Source organism: Phyllobates terribilis, unplaced genomic scaffold (genome assembly GCF_046119375.1).
Source record: "Phyllobates terribilis strain yellow unplaced genomic scaffold, ASM4611937v1 Scaffold_11__3_contigs__length_659146591, whole genome shotgun sequence".
Lineage (NCBI taxonomy): Eukaryota > Metazoa > Chordata > Amphibia > Anura > Dendrobatidae > Phyllobates > Phyllobates terribilis.
Window position 1 is genome coordinate 473,106,294 of NW_027362771.1, and position 19,168 is coordinate 473,125,461.

The 19,168-nt window shown below is 41.2% G+C and overlaps 1 protein-coding gene across 2 annotated transcripts in view; it reads left to right on the plus strand.

Moving 5' to 3' along the window:
* Positions 1-389: 389 nt before the first annotated feature.
* CERS3 (ceramide synthase 3) overlaps positions 390-19,168 on the plus strand; it is a 282,807-nt gene continuing 264,028 nt past the window's right edge. Inside the window, exon 1 of one of the 2 annotated variants that reach the window (XM_073653361.1) lies at positions 390-476. The gene's annotated coding sequence lies outside the window, so the exon portion shown is untranslated. The remainder of the gene's footprint in view (positions 477-19,168) is intronic. The other variant, XM_073653363.1, reaches the window with a different exon arrangement.

Consider the following 19,168-nt stretch of genomic DNA (forward strand, 5'->3'; position numbering starts at 1 on the left):
TTCATCCAATTTTAATGTGGATACCCTCAAATGAAAGCTGAAAGTCTGAACTTCAACTGCATCTGAATTGTTTTGTTTAAAATTCATTGTGGTAATGTCTAGAACCAAAATTAGAAAAATGTTGTCTCTGTCCAACTATATATGGACCTAACTGTAGCCCATTTCATTTTTTTGTTGCTCAAATCTCAGCTGTCATTTTGTGTATAGACTGACAAATAGACTGCCATTGGGAGCCAATGTAATTGTATAGAATGCTGTATATTGTCAAGTCTTTGAAAAGTAGTACCAGTCAGTACCAAGCCCCAGGGAGGGCCTGCTGGAGAATCAAGGCGTGTTCACCTGACATGGGAATTCTCACCTTTGAAATCAGGTCCTGGAGGTGTTTGTCTGTTCTTCCCTGCAGGTTTCTACAACTTACCTGTTCCTGTGAGCTGTGCCAGCCGTGTTCTTACCCCGACCAGTCTGACTCTACACAGGTAAGGGACAGTGTGAAATCTTTACGTGAAGCTGCACACAAAGTAAGATATATGTTATTTCTGTTGGTCAGTGACTAATCTATTATATGGACTGAAATCTGATTAAAATCAGTAGACGCTGCTGTTTTTTTTTTTTAAATAATTGCATAATGTTATTGCTTACATGTGGATACATTGACAAAGGAACGCGAGTTAATTTATTTACATTTATTGAGTTGTGTGATGCTTTCATATCTGTGATGCTGAATCAAAAGAAGTTCTTGGTCACTTTTGTGACGTGACGCGAAACTATGGCTGTGACACAAGCTGCACGCCCAAGAATCACACTGAATTGATGACGTTTTAACCTATAAGATGCTGTGGCATATAAGACACAATGAGTCCAGTAGAGTTGGACTTCATGCTATTTGCATGCCGTGGCCTCAGCAGTTTGCAGGATGCAATGCGACCATCTTCACTTTCATTATGGTGTACATTGGCATCGTGATTCTGCAATTTTTGGCGTTGGAGCATTTTGAAGCCAAAATCAAAGTGTAGCCTCAACCTAAAAGTACTAATATGATTAGTTATAAAATGATGTAATGTGCCATACAGATATAGTCAATTCTCTGTTATCTAGATCACTTTGGAATAAATAAGTATCTAAAAATAATTAAGCGCAAGCAAGATATCCAATGTGCCTCACAGTGAATTATTGCTCCCAAATCCTCATACTGCTAAGGAAATGTCACAGCTTGATAATTATAATAAATCAACAATTCTAAAGTAAAGCCCGTATAAGATGCTTTCCAGTTTATTCAAAAAGCTATTATTAATTGCATTTTATCATTTTGATATCTTTGGTATCATAATTTTGATAAGAATAGAACTATTATTATTCATATTATACAGAGAATAGTTCTAGAACCAGTTTAATAATGACCTATATTTAATAATCTGACTAGTGGGAAAAAAATGTGAGATGCATTTAACTTACACTAGGAAATTACTCGCAAAATTATGATTTATGCGATACTGCATGATGCTATACAAAGAGCTCAATAGTAAAAAAGTATGTCTGAGCTTCTCTTAGTGGTGGTTGCAAATAGGAATGATTTTACAATTTTATCTGTCAATGCAAGGAAGTGATTGTTGTAAAGATATACACTGCTCAAAAAAATAAAGGGAACACTCAAATAACACATCCTAGATCTGAATGAATGAAATATTCTCATTGAATACTTTGTTCTGTACAAAGTTGAATGTGCTGACAACAAAATCACACAAAAATCATCAATGGAAATCAAATTTATTAACCATTGGAGGCCTGGATTTGGAGTCACCCCCAAAATTAAAGTGGAAAAACACAGTACAGGCTGATCCAACTTTGATGTAATGTCCACAAAACAAGTCAAAATGAAGCTCAGTATTGTGTGTGGCCTTCAAGTGCCTGTATGACCTCCCTACAACGCCTGGGCATGCTCCTGATGAGGTTGCGGATGGTCGCCTGTGGGATCCCCTCCCAGACCGGGACTAAAGCATCCGCCAACACCTGGACAGTCTGTGGTGCAACGTGACGTTGGTGGATGGAGCGAGACATGATGTCCCAGATGTGCTCCATCGGATTCAGGTCTGGGGAACGGGAGGGCCAGTCCATAGCTTCAATGCCTTCATCTTGCAGGAACTGCAGCCACATGAGGTCTGGCATTGTCCTGCATTAGGAGGAACCCAGGGCCAACCGCACCAGCATAGGTCTCACAAGGGGTCTGAGGATCTCATCTCGGGACCTAATGGCAGTCAGTCGAGCACATGGAGGGCTCGACTGACTGCCACCCCACACCAATGCCACCCCACACCATTACCCCACACCCCACACCATTACTGACCCCACTGCCAAACTGGTCATGCTGAAGGATGTTGCAGGCAGCAGATCACTCTCCACGGCGTCTCCAGATTCTGTCACGTCTGTCACATGTGCTCAGTGTGAACCTGCTTTCATTTGTGAAGAGCACAGAGAGCCAGTGGCGACTTTGCCAATCCTGGTGTTCTGTGACGAATGGCAAGCTGTGAGCACAACCCCCATCTGTGGACGTCAGGCTCTCATACCAACCTCATGGAGTCGGTTTCTAACCGTTTGTGCAGACACATGCACATTTGTGGCCAGCTGGAGGTCATTTTGCAGGGTTCTGGCAGTGCTCCTCCTATTCCTCCTTGCACAAAGGCGGAGGTAGCGGTCCTGCTGCTGGGTTGTTGCCCTCCCACGGCCCCCTCCACGTCTCCTGGTGTGCTGGCCTGTCTCCTGATAGCGCCTCCAGCCTCTGGACACTACGCTGACAGACACAGCAAACCTTCTTGCCACAGCTCGCATTGATGTGCCATCCTGGATGAGCTGCACTACCTGAGCAACTTCTGTGGGTTGTAGAGTCCATCTCATGCTACCACGAGTGTGAAAGCACAACCAACATTCAAAAGTGACCAAAACATCAACCAGAATGCATTGGTTCTGAGATGTGGTCTGTGGTACCCACCTACAGAACCACTCCTTTATTGAGTGTGTCTTGATAATTGCCAATAATTTCCATCTATTGTCTATTCCATTTGCACAACAGCATGTGAAATTGATTGTCAATCAGTGTTGCTTCCTAAGTGGACAGTTTGATTTCACATAAGTTTGATTTACTTGGAGTTATATTCTGTTGTTTAAGTGTTCCCTTTATTTTTTGAGCAGTGTATTAACCGATTCAGGAACAGGTCATTTTCCCTTTCCTGAACAGGCACATTTTTGTTTTATTTTTGTGCATGTGCTTTTAAAGTCCCTAAAAATGTTTCTCGTTTGGATATTCAAAAAATAATTTCCTCATTTATTTTCCACGATACATGGAGCTTAATTTTTATATAATTTTTCTTTCTGTTTTTTTTTTGCACACATTTGGAGAAAATGTAAAGAAACTTACAAAAAAACCACGTGTCTACTTTTCACATTTTTTATTCATTTAATTTTTTAACGAAGGACCACTAAAAACATTTTAAATTGTCCTCCCCTTTCCATGGAAAATATTTTTATGTACTGATAATATTTTTTTGATAGGGCCTTGGCTAGAAACTGGCTAGTGATTCAGACTTGCAGTGTCTTTTTTTTTTGTTTTGCTTCATTTATTTATGGGTTTTTTTCTATTATATTTTTGATTTTTTTAATTTATGTATTTTTCACTTATTTTACTCACTGTTTAAACATTTAAAAGACCTTCTGGGGGACATTTTAACATGTTATTATTGGAGATGAGTGGATCGCTTCATGCCACCCAGTCCACAGGCCGGGTCAGTTGCAAATTTCTGGGGCTTCCAGGTTCCCCAGCACAGCATTTGATTCACCGGCCTGGTGTGACACCATTTGGGCGGCGTGCAGTGCATAGGTCGCAAAGAGATTGACTCATCTCTAATTATTGTTTTCTTTTTATTGGGGGCTAGTATATTAGCTTCTGTTATCGGGGAATTTCAGCCTCCTACTTACATAGCAAAGCTGAATAGGTCTCCTAGTATTCAACAGATCCTGCTCTCTCCAAACAGGGATCACATGACCATGGGTCTGGAGGAGGAGGAAGCACCCTCAGGACTTCCTAATCTATATACACAAGCGCTGGTTAAGCATTGTATATACATCGATGAAGGTAAACATGGCAATATACCATGTCTACTGCCCAGACATTTATAGTTTATGGACAGTCCAGAAGTAGTTAAACATCAAAATACAACCCCAATTCAAAAAAAAAAGTTGGGACACTGTATAAAATGTAATTAAAACAATAATGCAAAGATTTGGAAATCTTTCATAGACATATTTTATTCACAACAGAGCATAAAAAACAGATCAGAAGGTGAAAGTTACACTGTGATGCTAGTCACTACTCATGGACAAGCCGTGAGGCCGTGTAGTCAAACGTTCTGGGGTCAGACTCCAAGAGAGCACATAGCAAACAAAAGGGAAAAGACAAAGGCGTAGTCAGGTAATGGTCCGAGGTCAGAATACCAGGAAGATAACAAATCAGATCAAAGGGGCTAGGCAAACGGGTGGTCAGAATGAGGTCTAAGGTCGGGCAGCAATAGATCAATAAACAGAGCACAGGAATACAAGACAAAGCAACACCAAGTAAATGCTACGATTGGCAGAGATCTGGGGCTAACAGCTTAGAGTCACGGGTGTGTCAGAAGTGACAGTCACCCTGCAGTTGGTTGCAGCAGATCTCTTCGTTTGGCATTACAGACAACTTCTTAAAAGCTATATCTCTAGGACCCAGCGGCTATCTTCCTCTGGCTAATTAAAACCCTGGCCTGGGTGTATAAATAGCTGCTGTGTGCAAGAGGAAGGTACCGGCGATATTCATTGCTCCTTGTGAAGGCTTGAGCGAGAGCAGTGCTTCTTCCTCCCTGGTGCTAGAGGACGTGTGCACATTTCTCTGGAGTCAACTAAAGCTAAGCGATTTTTCCTTGTTATCTTTAGTGTTCAGTGGAGATCGACTAGCAGTCATCCTCTCCCTTCCCTAGCCTGAGCCTAATGCCAGGGAAAGACAGGGCGAGGTACGCGTGCGGCGATTGGTGAAGAACCAATATAGGGACATTAGTGGAGACAGGGTGACACTAGATCAGCCTAGGAGGTCTCCACTCCCCTCTTTCCCTAGAGTCTGGGCTCCCTTTCCCTCTTCCTATTGTGTTGCACTAAGTCTTTCCCACACCTTGTGTGACACTTAGCTAAGTAGCTGGGTAATCATTTAGAACAGGGAACACCTGAAGGAAGCTCAGCTTCTCCCAGTCTCAGATCAAAATACTGACAGCACAGCATGCCCCTGCATTAGATTGGACGACTGAGCTGTCACTCACTGCATCCAAAGCACACTGAGAGGAGGAATTGTGATAGTACTCCCTCTTCTAGGGGAACCACTGGACCCCCAGGTTTCCTAGGAAACCTAAGATGGAAGGCCTTCAAGAAACAAGCTGGAATTCAGGATCTCTCCTCTGGTCTGTCTCCCCTCCAATGAACAAGATATTGGAGGGAATTTCAGACCTTCTGAAAATTCACAATTCTCTGCGACTTGTATTCTAAACCTCCATTGACAGAAACTGGAGAAGGCGGGGACAAGACAGACAACACTGAAGGGACAAACTCTTTTAACAGAGATCTATGGAACACATTAGGGACACGAAAAGACTGAGGAAATTTGAATCTGAAAGCAACCGGATAGACTAACTCCAGAAACTCGTAAGGGCCAATAAATTTAGGTCTCAACTTCGCCGATACTTTCAGCTTAATATTTTTGGAAGGTAACCTAACGTTTTCTATCGGCCTTCCGTTTTTGACTAAGTTGAGCCATCCCAATAATCCTTTGAGCCTCCCTCCAGACATGTGTAAGTTTCTATATGGCCACCTCCACTCCAGGACATCCAGAACTCATCCTAGAAAATTCACCAATATGAGGATGAAACCCATAATAATTGTAAAAAAAGGTGAGGTTCCAGTGGACTGATTGACCCGACTGTTAAAGGCGAACTCAGCAAGTGGTAAAATTGAACAATCCTCCTGCTGATCCACAATGAAACATCTTAAAATTTGTTCCAACGATTGACTCCTCTCTGTCTGACCATTGGTTTCAGGGTGGTAAGCAGAGGAGAAAGACAAATCAATCCTCAATTTCTTACAAAATGCTCTACAGAATTTGGAAACAAATTGCACACTCCTATCCGATACAATGTTCAGAGGAATACCATACAATCTCACCACATGATTGATAAACAACCCGGAAAGCGATTCCGCATTAGGTAACCCCGATAATGGAACAAAGTGAGCTTGTTTACTGAATCGGTTAACTACCACCCAAATAACAGTTTTCCCAACAGACAAAGGCAAATCAGTATGAAATCCATGGACAAATAAGTCCACTGTCTTTCTGGAATTGGCAGTGGAGCCAATTCCCCAGCCGGCCGGTTATGACAGACTTTAGCGTGTGCACGGGTTTTACAAGCAGATACAAAATTCTTAATAGCATTATACATGGATGGCCCCCTAAAGAGTCTAGCAATAGCTTTCCGTGTAGCAGTAATCCCAGGATGACTACTCAAGACAGAATCATGAAACTCCTGCAATAGATACAATCTTAGGTAGACCAGCACAAATAATTTGGAACCTGGAGTAGCGGAAGGGGCTTTACAGATCTTCGCATCCAACTCCGAGGATACCATAGAAACCACAATACCCTGAGGAAGAATGGAGGATGTAGGCTCTGGAGAAGAAACAGAATCAAAGCTGCGAGATAAAGGGTCAGCCCTCATCTTCTTGGACCCAGGCCTGAAAGTGATCGAAAAGTGAATCTAAAAAGAATAAGGGCCATTTGGCCTGTCTTGAGGATAATCATTTAGCTGATTCAGTATAGACTAAATTCTTATGATCTTTCACCTCCTTGACTTCATGAACTACTCACCAAAAAAATGTCTTCACTCTTCAAAAGATAATTTAACCGCGAGCAGCTTGCGAATCTCAACATCATAAATTCTTTTGGCAGATGAAAATTTCCTAGAAAAAAATGCACATGGTAGCAAGTTGGTCAGTGTTTTTGAACTTTGAGATCATACAGCCCCTACCCTAACCTCTGAAGCATCCACCTCCACAATGAATGGTTTCTTGAGAACAGGTTGGATTAAAACTGGAACAGACATAAAATACACTTTTAATTTATTAAATGCCCCAATAGCATCTGCCAACCAACAATTAAGTGTGAGATTGGTGAGAGGATTAACAATCTGTGAAAAACCCCTAATAAATTTTCTGTAGTAACTGGCAAACCCTAAAAAACATTGTAACGCTTTAAGGTCACGAGGTTGAACCCAAATAATTATTTTCTGCACCTTTCCAAGATCCATCTTAAACCCTAAGCTGATACAATGAACCCCAGGAATGATATCTCTTGGACAGAAAAGGTACATTTCTCCAGTTTTGCATAAATAGAATTCTCTCTAAGCTTTTGTAAAACAAAACGGATATGTTCATAGTGCAAATCCAGATTGGGTGAAAAAATTAGAATATCGTCAAGGTATACCACAATGAACCTTCTAATACAATCAAAAATTATATCGTACATAAAATTTTGAAATACTGCTGACGCATTGGTTAACCTAAAAGGCATAACAAGATTTTCAAACAGGCCCTCAGACATTAAAAACTAAGTCATCACTCATCATCCTCCCAGATGCGTATCAAATTATAAGTCCCCCTAAGATCCAGTTCAGAAAACCATTTAACCCCCATAAGCTGATTATATAGGTCAGGTATGAGTGGAAATGGGAAGGTATTTTTAACCGTAATTTTGTTTAATTCACGGAAATCGAGGCAAGGCCGGAGACCCCCATTTTTCTTTTTAACAAAGAAACATCCAGCAGTTACAGGCGAGGATGAAGGATGGATATGACCCTTCTGTAAACTTTCGTTATATATTCTTTCATGGTAGTATGTTCAGGTCCCAACAAATTATACAAATGAGCTTTAGGTAATATGTCATTAGGGACAAGATCGATAGCACGATCATAAGGTCGATAAGGAGGTAAAATCTCTGCCTCTTTTTCCCAGAATACATCTCTGAAGTTTTTCAGGTACCCTGGCAGACCCTCCAGACTAGCAGTGCAAATCTATTCTGACACTGTTCAATAACAGGATTGTGAATATATAGCCATGGAAGCCCCAATACCATCCCAGCAGGTAAATTGTCCAATACATGGTAAGAGATGGACTCATGAGTGAAATGTTCCCATTCTAAGTGTGAACTCCATCATTACCAACTGGACAAGATTCTGGAGTAATAGTGTCTTGTCAAGGGCAAAAACTTGAATGGGTCTTTCCAACCTAACTGTCTCTAACCCTAATTGCAGAACCAGTCCAAAATTGATTAAGTTGGCGGCAGACTCACAGTCAATGAAAGCTAATGCAAAAAAACATTGGTCCTTAAAAAGTAGTTCCACGTTTAGCATTATTTTGCCTGAGGAGCAAAAAGGTACCTGGGAGTCTGGGTGATCTCCGACAATCACCCAGACTTAGATGTTTCCCGTCGGCTTACATGCTTGAGGGTATGCCACACAGTCCTTAAGGAAATGTCCAGCGCGACTACAATTGAGGCAGAAACCGAGATCATGCCAACCTCTCCTTTCACTGGCCCGAGAGCTGGCAGCTCCAACCTCCATTGGTTCCGCCTCAGGTAAGTGGATTGATTCGAGAATAATGACCGAAACCTCGTTGCTTTTCATGTCTCTCCCGAATTCTTCAATCCATTCGAATGGCCTGAGTCATGGCTTCCTCCAAGGAGGACTATGCAGAGCCAGAGCGTCCTTAAGTGTATCAGAAGGACCTCTGTGGAACTGGTACATGAGAGCATCATCATTCCACAGAAGTTCAAAGAACCATTGCCGGAACTCGGAACTATAGTCATCAGTGATGAGGCCCCCCTGTGTCAGGTTAATGATCTTTGCCTCCGTGACCTGGAACCTGTCAGGTTAATCATAGATCATCCCAAAGGCGTCAACAGAAGACCATTCTGGGGCTAGTGGGGACAAAGAAAATGCCAAGTCTGAGGGTCCCTTCACAGCAGAAAAATGATTATTCCCACCCTCTGGGACTCATTTCCAGAAGACCGTGGTCGTAAGGTAAAATATAGCCTATAGCTCTCCCTGAATGCCCTAATCTGGTCTTTCTCCCCCAAATATTTATCAGGAAGTGTGCCACTACTGGTTTGGGAGAGACCAACTACACTTCAGAAGGTACCGAAGTCATAACTACAGTCGGTAGCGGAGAGCTTTGGGAAGCACCCATAGCACTAGAAAATGGACCCTGCAGCTGGGACTGTGAAGATTCTAGCTTCTGATGCAACCCTGGACAGATCCTGGAATATCTGGGTCAGATTCGCCGCCTGATCACAGAATGTACTAACTGGATCCATTGGTGGTGAAAAAAATATATATGGCCAATCGAAATGTGACTCTAGTCACTACTCACGGACAAGCAGTGAGGCAGGATATTCAAACATTCCGGGGTCAGATACCAAGAAAGTACATAGTAAACAAAAGGGAAAAGACAAAGGCGTAGACAGGTAAATGGTTCGAGGTCAGAATGCCAGGAAGATAGTGGATCAGAGCAAAGAAACTAGGCAAATGGATGGTCAGAACAAGGTCCAAGGTCAGGCAGCAATAGATCAACAAACAGAGCACAGGATTACAAGGTAAGGCACCACCGAGCAAATGTTACAATTGGCAGAGATCTGGGGCAGACAGCTTAGCTAAGTAGCTGAATAATCGTTTAGAACAGAGAACACCTGAAGGAATCTCAGAACCTCCCAGTCTCAGATTGGACAGCTGAGCTGTCTATCAAAATGCCGACAACTCAGTACTTCCCTGCACTAGATTGGATGACTGAGCAGTCACTCACTGCGTCCAAAACACAATGAGTGGAGGAATTGTGACATAGACATTTTCCATTTAACTTGAATAAAATAATTAATTTAGAAATTGATGGCAGCAACACATCAAGTTAAGACAGCGTTAACAAATGACTGGAAAAGTAAGTGGTACTAATGAAAACCAGCTGGATTGTCAATTTTCAACTGTCACATGACTGTGAATAAACAGAGCATGTTAGAGATGCAGAGTGTCACAAAGGAAAGATGCTCAGAGATTCACCAATCTGAAGACCTGAGTCTAAAAATTTTGGAACAATTTCAGAAAAATGTTCCTCAACATAAAATTGAAAAGACTTTAAATATCCCACCACTGGAAGTACATAATATCATCAGAAGGTTCACAGATTCTGGAGAATTCCATGTGTACAAGAGACAAGGGTCCCGGCCAATATTGTATGCTCATGATCTACAGGCCCTCAAGTGTCACTGCATTAAAAACCAGGCATAATTCAGTGGAGCAGATAATTGCATGGGCTCAGGAAAACTTCAAAAAATTGCTGTCTGCGAACATAGTTTGCCGTGCAATCCACAAATGCAAGCTAAAGCTCTATCATGCAAAGAAGAAGCCATATATCAACAGAATCCAGAAACACTGCCAACTTCTCTGGCCAAAGCTCATTTAAAACGGACTGAGGCAGAATGGAAAATTGTTCTGTGGTCAGACGAATCAAAATTTTAAGTTATTTTTGGAAACCATGGATGTCTTGTCCTACAGACTCAAGAGATAAGGGACCATCCAGCTTCTTATCAGAACACAGTTCAAAATCCTGTACTCTGATGATATGGGGCTGCATTAGTGCTTATAGCATGGCTCGCTTGCACATCTTTAACCACTTCGCACCAGAGCCTGTTTTTGCCTTCGTGACCGGGCCAATTTTTTAAATTCTGACCACTGTCACTTTATGAAGTAATTACTCTGGAACGCTTCAACGTATTCCCCTGATTCTGAGACTGTTTTTCATGACATATTGTACTTCATGATAGTGGTAAAATTTCTTCGATATAACTTGCGTTTATTTGTGAAAAAATCGGAAATTTGGCGAAAATTGTGAAAATTTTTCAATTTTCAAACTTTGAATTTTCATGCCCTTAAATCAGAGAGATATGTCACACAAAATAGTTAATAAATAACATTTCCCACATGTCTACTTTACATCAGCACAATTTTGGAACCAAAATTTTTTTTTGTTAGGAAGCTATAAGGGTTAAAAGTTGACCAGCGATTTCTCATTTTTCCAACAAAATTTACAAAAACATTTTTTTAGGGACCACATCATATTTGAAGTCACTTTGAGGGGTCTTTATGACAGAAAATACCCAAAAGTGACACCATTCTAAAAACTGCACCCCTCAAGATGCTCAAAACCACATTCAAGAACTTTATTAACCCTTCAGGTGCTTCACAGGAATTTTTGGAATGTGGAAGAAAAAAATTAACATTTAACTTTTTTCACAAAAATGTTACTTTAGACCCAATTTTTTTTATTTTCACAGGGGTAACGGGAAAAAATGGACCCCAAATTTTTTTGTGCAATTTCTCTTGAGCGTGCTGATACCCCATATGTGAGAGAAAACCACTGTTTGGGCGCACTGCAGGGTTCGGAAGGGAAGGAGCGCCATTAGACTTTTTGAATGTAAAATTTGTCTGAATAATTAGCAGACGCCATGTTGCGTTTGGAGAGCTCCTGATGTGCCTAAACAGTGGAAACCCCCCACAAGTGACACCATTTTGGAAACTAGACCCCTTAGGGAACTTATCTAGATGTGTGGTGAGCACCTTGAACCCCAAGGTGCTTCATAGAAGTTTATAATATTGAGCTGTAAAAATAAAATTTTCACATTTTTCCCACAAAAACGTTTTTCATCCCTTAATTTTGCATTATCATAAGGGTAATAGGAAAAATTGCACCATGAAATTTGTAGTGCAATTTCTCCTGAACATGCTGATACCCCATATGTGGAGGCAAACCACTGTTTGGGCGCACGGTAGGGTTTGAAAGGGAAGGAGCGCCATTTGACTTTTTGAATGTAAAATTTGTTTGAATAATTAGCGGACGCCATGTTGCATTTGGGGAGCCCCTGATGTGCCTAAACAGTGGAAACCCCCCCACAAGTGACACCATTTTGGAAACTAGACCCCTTAGGGAACTTATCTAGATGTGTGGTGAGCACCTTGAACCCCAAGGTGCTTCACAGAAGATTATAATATTGAGCTGTAAAAATAAAATTTTCACATTTTTCCCACAAAACTGTTTTTCATCCCTTAATTTTGCTTTATCATAAGAGTAATAGGATAAATTGCACCATAAAATTTGTTGTGCAATTTCTCCTGAACACGCCGATACCCCATATGTGGAGGCAAATTACTGTTTGGGCGCATGGCAGGGTTTGAAAGGGAAGGAGCGCCATTTGACTTTTTGAATGTAAAATTTGTTTGAATAATTAGCAGACGCCATGTCGCATTTGGGGAGCCCCTAATATGCCTAAACAGTGGAAACCCCCCACAAGTGCCACCATTTTGGAAACTAGACCCCTTAGGGAACTTATCTAGATGTGTGGTGAGCACCTTGCACCCCCAGCTGCTTCACAGAAGTTTATAATATTGAGCCGTAAAAATAAAATTTTCACATTTTTCCCACAAAAAATGTTTTTCATTCCCTAATTTTGTATTATCATAAGGGTAACAGGATAAATTGCACCATGAAATTTGTTGTACAATTTCTCCTGAGTACGCCGATACCCCATATGTGGGGGAAAACCACTGCTTTGGTGTACGGCAGGGTTCGGAAGAGAAAGGAGCGCTATGTTGGCTGGGATAGGCAGCAGACACCATGTCACATTTGAAGAGTCGCTGACATGCCGAAACAGCAGAAACCCCCACAAGTGACCCCATTTTGTAAACTACACCTCTCAAGGAATTCATCTAGGGAAGTAGTGAGTATTTTTTAATTTTTAAATTTATACCATTGGGCAGTGAAAAAAGCATAATTATATTTTTACCAAAAAAAATGTTTTATCCTCAGATTTTACATTTTCACACAGGGCAATGGGTAAAAATGGTGCCGACATGTGTCACACAATTTCTTCTAAAAGTGGCAATACCCCATATGTGGCTGTATCGTACTGCTTAGCCATACGGCGAGATCTGGGGGGGACGGAGTGCTATTTGACAATTGGAGAACAAATTATTGTAGAATAGGCATTTGGATTTGAGAGCACAAAATTTTCTGAATTTCTTTTGGGGGACAAGGGCCATTTCGCTTTTCCAGAGCCTTTCTGCTACCAGTAACTTGGAAGTCCCTTATATTTTTAACAGATGACGGACCTGAGTGGGGACTAGCTTTTTTTGAGGACTGAGTTGAAGCTTTTATTGGGAACATTTTACGTAACATTTATCCGGCGCTCTAGGCTGAGCACTTACATCGGGGTTTCCATCTAAATTTCCAAGTGATGTAATTCAGATGAAACCCCTGCGGGATCCATTCACTGTAATGAGGCAGCAGAGTTACTCTGGACTCCGTCTGGCCTCTGTTTAGCGGTGTCCTTTTTTTCAGAAGTGCACAAAACTGTGGCCAACCGCACTTTTATGCACGCCTAAAACAAATGACACCGTGGGATCCCAGGCCAGACGGCGTCCGCAGTGGCCTATATCTGCCTCATTACAGGGAATCTTCCGTCATGGGTTCCGGCTGAATCACATATTTCAGAGATTTACACGGAAACTCTGGTGTAAGCGCTCAGCGCAGAGCGCAGGATAAATGTGGGCAGAGCCTTAGTGCGATCTTTGGGAGACATAATAAACAAATCAGTAGCAGGTGAAGAATTGGTTTTATTTATTTTTTGCGCCGTTCCTAGTGTGATATAACTGATTAGATTACTTTATTCTTCGGGTCGGTGCGATTACAGAGATACCAGATTTATATCGGGTTTTTATGACTGACAGCTGTCACACACTAAAAGACGCTTTTTTTGCAAAATCTAGTTTTTGCATCACCATATTTTGAGAGCTAGAATTTTTCCATATTTCGGCCGACAGAGTCATGTGATGGCTTGTTTTTTGCGGGACGAGTTGACATTTTTATTGGTACCATTTTTGGGTACGTAACATTTTTTGATCGCTTTCTATTCCGTTTTTTGGGAGGTAAAATTAACAAAAACAAACAATTCAGGAATTGTTTTTTGAGGTTTTTTTTTATGCCGTTCTGCGTGTGGTAAAAGTGATCAGGCAGCGTTATTCTTCGGGTCAGTACGTTTACAGCGATACTACACTTACTGTATTTTTTTTTATGTTTTGGCGCTTTTACACAATAAAACAATTTCATAGAAAAAAATATTTTTTTTGCATTGCTTTATTCTGAGCGCTATAACTTTTTTATTTTTCGGCTGATGGAGCTGTATGGCGGCTTTTTTTTGCAGAACAAGATGACGTTTTCAGCGGTACCATTTTTATTTCTATTTTGTTTTTTGATCGCATTTTTTTCCACTTTTTGTTTGGCGATATGATGAAAAATCATATTTTTTTGCTCCGGTTTTTATTTATTTTTATTACGGTGTGCACAGAAAGAGTTAATTAGTGTGACAGTTTTATAGCTCGGGTTGTTTCGGACGCGGCGATACCAAATATGTGTACTTGTTTTGGTTTTGTAAAAATATACGGATTTATTGGTTTAATATTTTATTTATTTATTTTTATTTATTTTGTGATTTTTTTTTACAGTTTAAAAACTTTTTTTTAACTTTTTTTTACATTTTTACTTAGTCCCTGTATGGGACATTAATTTTTATTTTTCTGATCACTGATCTCATGTAATGTAATAGACATGTATTACATTACATGAGATCTTCGCTGACTGCTTCACAGTCATAGTCTCCTGCCTGGCTTCAGCTGCAGGCTGAGCCAGGCAGGACACCATATATGGCAGATCTGGAGGCGGTCATGTGACCTCCAGCTGCCATAGCAACCCCAGGTCCTGGAAGGTATCAGGGGTCGTCGGAGAGGTAAGTAAGACGACCCCCTCTCCTCCTTCTATCTTCTATATGCCGCGATCACTATAGATCGCGGCATATAGAACATAGCAAAGGGTTAACATCACTGGGACCTGATCCAATCAGGTCCCGAAGATGTCCCTTGTCAGAGCTAACGCTCTGCACCGGAATCGCAGCGCTTGCAGGACCCTGGGGGTCCTGAGCGCTGCGAGACCACCCACCGTTTTTAAACGTCGGCGCTGCACAGAGCCCAGCAAGCGCCGACGTTTATCTACAGTGGGCGGTCGGGAACCGGTTAAAGCACTATTCCTGCAGGGAATTATATAGAGCTTTTAGAACAACATATGCTCCCATCCAGACAATGTCTATTTCAGGGAAGGCCTTGCATAATTCAGCAAGTCAATGCTAAACCACATACTGCATCATCACAACAGAATGGCTTCACAGAAAAAGAGTTCAGTGATGAACCGGCCGCCTGCAGTCCACACCTTTTACCAATAGAAAACATTTGATGCATTATGAAATGAAAAACCCGGAAAAGAACACCCAGAACTGTTCAACAGCTACAATCCTACATCAGACAAGAACGGGCCAACATTCCTTTCCCAAAACTCCGGCAAATGGTCTTCTCACTTCCCAGACATTTATAGACTTTTGTAAAAAAAAAAAAAAAAAAGAGGGGATTCTACACAATGGTAGACATGGTCCTGTACTAGTTTTATTGAGATGTGTTGGTGCCATCAATTTTTAAAGTAGTTACTTTTTCAAATGAAATGGAAAAATTTCTATCACCTTCTGATCTGTGTTCTATGTTCTGTTGTAAATAAAATATAGCTATAAGAGATTTCCAAATCGTTGCATTCTTGTTTTCTTTACATTTTACACAGTGTTCCAACTTTTTTGGAATTGGGGTTGTATGTAACCCCAATAAACCCCCAAAACTCTGTGTCCCTTTTCTGTTTTTGTGCTTTCCCTTTTCACTCCTCTTCTTCCCAGAGTCATAACTTTTTTATTTATTCAGTCAATATGGCCATGTGGGGGTTAGTTGTTTGCAGGACGAGTTGTACTTTTGAACGACACCATTGGTTTTACCATAACATGTACTGGAAAACGGGAAAAAAAATCCTAGTGCGGTGAAATTGCAAAAAAGTGCAATTTCACAATAGTTTTTTGTGTTTTTTTGCTTACCACGTTCACTACATGGTAAAACTGAACAGCCATTATGATTCCAGAGATCATTATGAGTTTGTAGATACCAAACATGTATAGGTTATTTTTTATTTAAGTGGTGAAAAAAAATCCAAAGTTTGTTTAAAAAAAAAAGTTGCCATTTTCCGGAAGACCAATAGCGTCTCCATTTTTCAGGATCTGAGGCCGGGTGAGGGCTTATTTTTTGTGCGCTGAGTGGACGGTTTTATTGATACCATTTTGGGTAGATATGATGTCTTGATCCCCTGTTATTGCATTTTATTGCAATGTTGCGGCGACCAAAAAAAAACGTAATTCTAGCGTTTTGATTTTTTCTCTCGCTATGCCATTTACCGATCGGATTAATTATTTTTATAAATTGATAGATCGGGCAATTCTGAATGCGGCGATACCAAATATGTGTATATTTGATTTTTTTTAATTGTTTTATTTTGAATGGGGCGAAAGGGGGGTAATATCAACTTTTATATATTTTTTACTTTTTACATGCTTCAATAGTCTCCATGGGAGACTAGAAGCTGCGATAATCTGATCGCATATGTGTAGCAGACTCCTACATAGCATCCCGGCAATGACAACCGCAGGGGTCTCCTGCAGACCTCAGGTTGTCATGCTAACCCATCAGCGACCCGCGGTCATGTGACACGGGCGCCGATGGGCGGACTAGTGACGTCTTTCTGCCGCGTCCATGTTAAATGCTGCTGTCGGAGATTAACAGTGGCATTTAACATGTTAACAGCCGCGGGTGGATCGCGGTTCCACCCGTGGCTGTTAGGGGCACATGACAGATGTTCAGATCAGCTGCCATGTCCCCGGGCTCATCGCCGAGCCCGCGCCAAAACAGAAAACACGCATGTCGTCAAAGGGTTAAAGAGGGTCTATCCACAAAAAATTACTGTTCAAACCAAGCACAGGCGCTCAGTGCACCATTGGCATGGCTGAGCAGTTCAGTGCAGCTTCTTATTTACTTTGCCATCTATCTCTGCCTTGCTTTTCATTAATTTTATAGCTTTCACTTTACAAGAAGCAGAATAGGGCTGACACAGATGGAAAACAAGTAGGTGAGAAGGTGCACTGGCCTGCTTGATCATGCAAAGTCTGCACCGATAGCTTGTGCATGGTTTGAACAGTCATTTTGTAGTGACAGACAAGCTTTAAGATAGGCATTGACTTTTAAGCAGATCAACACCTTTTTTTTTTTTTTTTTTTTTTTTAAATTAGTAAACTTTTATTGAAAAACAGTAAAAAAACAAGGTAACAACTGTTCAATTGGCAATGCACAAATTCTTCTTACAACACTACAAGCATATAACATACAATTAGGCCAATGCACAGTTATGCTATAAATTCAAGCTTTAATAATGAACCCCCATTACCCAATAACCGCGGCCGACACCCAACCTCTTACCCCCTCTGTTGTGTGCAATACAAAAAAAAACAATACAAGTTTAAATAAGGAGATTTCCGGGTACCCCGAAACTCAATAATACAGAGAATAGCTAATTTACACAGCTCTGGTGGACTGATCTCACTACTTTATAACATTCTCTTAGACATTATATTGACAAACCTGCTGATGCTTTCAAAAGAGAAATGGGAAAGTGTAATGGGACCCATAGAAGAAAATCACTGGTCAGATACAGTTAGGTCCATATATATTTGGACAGAGACAACATTTTTCGAATTTTGGTTTTAGACATTACCACAATGAATTTTAAACAAAACAATTCAGATGCAGTTGAAGTTCAGACTTTCAGCTTTCATTTGAGGGTATCCACATTAATATTGGATGAAGGGTTTAGGAGTTTCACCTCCTTAACATGTGCCACCCTGTTTTTAAAGGGACCAAAAGTAATTGGACAATTGACTCCAAGGCTATTTCATGGACAGGTGTGGGCAATCCCTTCGTTATGTCATTCTCAATTAAGCAGATAATAGGCCTGGAGTTGATTTGAGGTGTGGTGCTTGCATTTGGAAGGTTTTGCTGTGAAGTAAACATGCGGTCAAAGGATCTGTCCATGCAGGTGAAACAAGCCATCCTTAAGCTGCAAAAACAGAAATAACCCATCCGAGAAATTGCTACAATATTAGGAGTAGCAAAATCTACAGTTTGGTACATCCTGAGAAAGATAGAAAGCACTGGTGAACTCATCAATGCAAAAAGACCTGGGCGCCCACGGAAGACAACAGTCGTGGATGTTCGCAGAATAATCTCCATGGTGAAGAGAAAACCCCTTCACAACAGCCAACCAAGTGAACAACACGCTCCAGGAGGTAGGCGTATCAATATCCAAATCTACCATAAAGAGAAGACTGCATGAAAGTAAATAGAGAGGGTTCACTGCACAGTGCAAGCCACTCATAAGCATCAAGAATAAAAAGGCTAGGCTGGACTTTGCTAAAAAAACATCTAAAAAAGCCAGCCCAGTTCTGGAAGAACATTCTTTGGACAGATGAAACCAAGATCAACCTCTACCAGAATGATGGAAATAGAAAAGTATGGCGAAGGAATGGTACAGCTCATGATCCAAAGCATACCACATCATCTGTAAAACACGGCGGAGGCAGTGTGAGGGCTTGAGCATGCATGGCTGCCAGTGGCACTGGGTCACTAGTGTTTATTGATGATGTGACACAGGACAGAAGCAGCCGAATGAATTCTGATGTATTCAGAGCCATACTGTGTGCTCAGATCCAGCCAAATGCAGCCAAACTGATTGGTCGTCGTTTCATACTACAGATGGACAATGACCCAAAACATAAAGCCAAAGCAACCCAGGAGTTTATTAAAGCAAAGAAGTGGAATATTCTTGAATGGCCAAGCCAGTCACCTGATCTCAACCCAATTGAGCATGCATTTCACTTGTTAAAGACTAAACTTCAGACAGAAAGGCCCACAAACAAACAGCAACTGAAAACCACCGCAGTGAAGGCCTGGCAGAGCATGAAAAAGGAGGAAACACAGCGTCTGGTGATGTCCATGAGTTCAAGACTTCAGGCAGTCATTGCCAACAAAGGGTTTTCAACCAA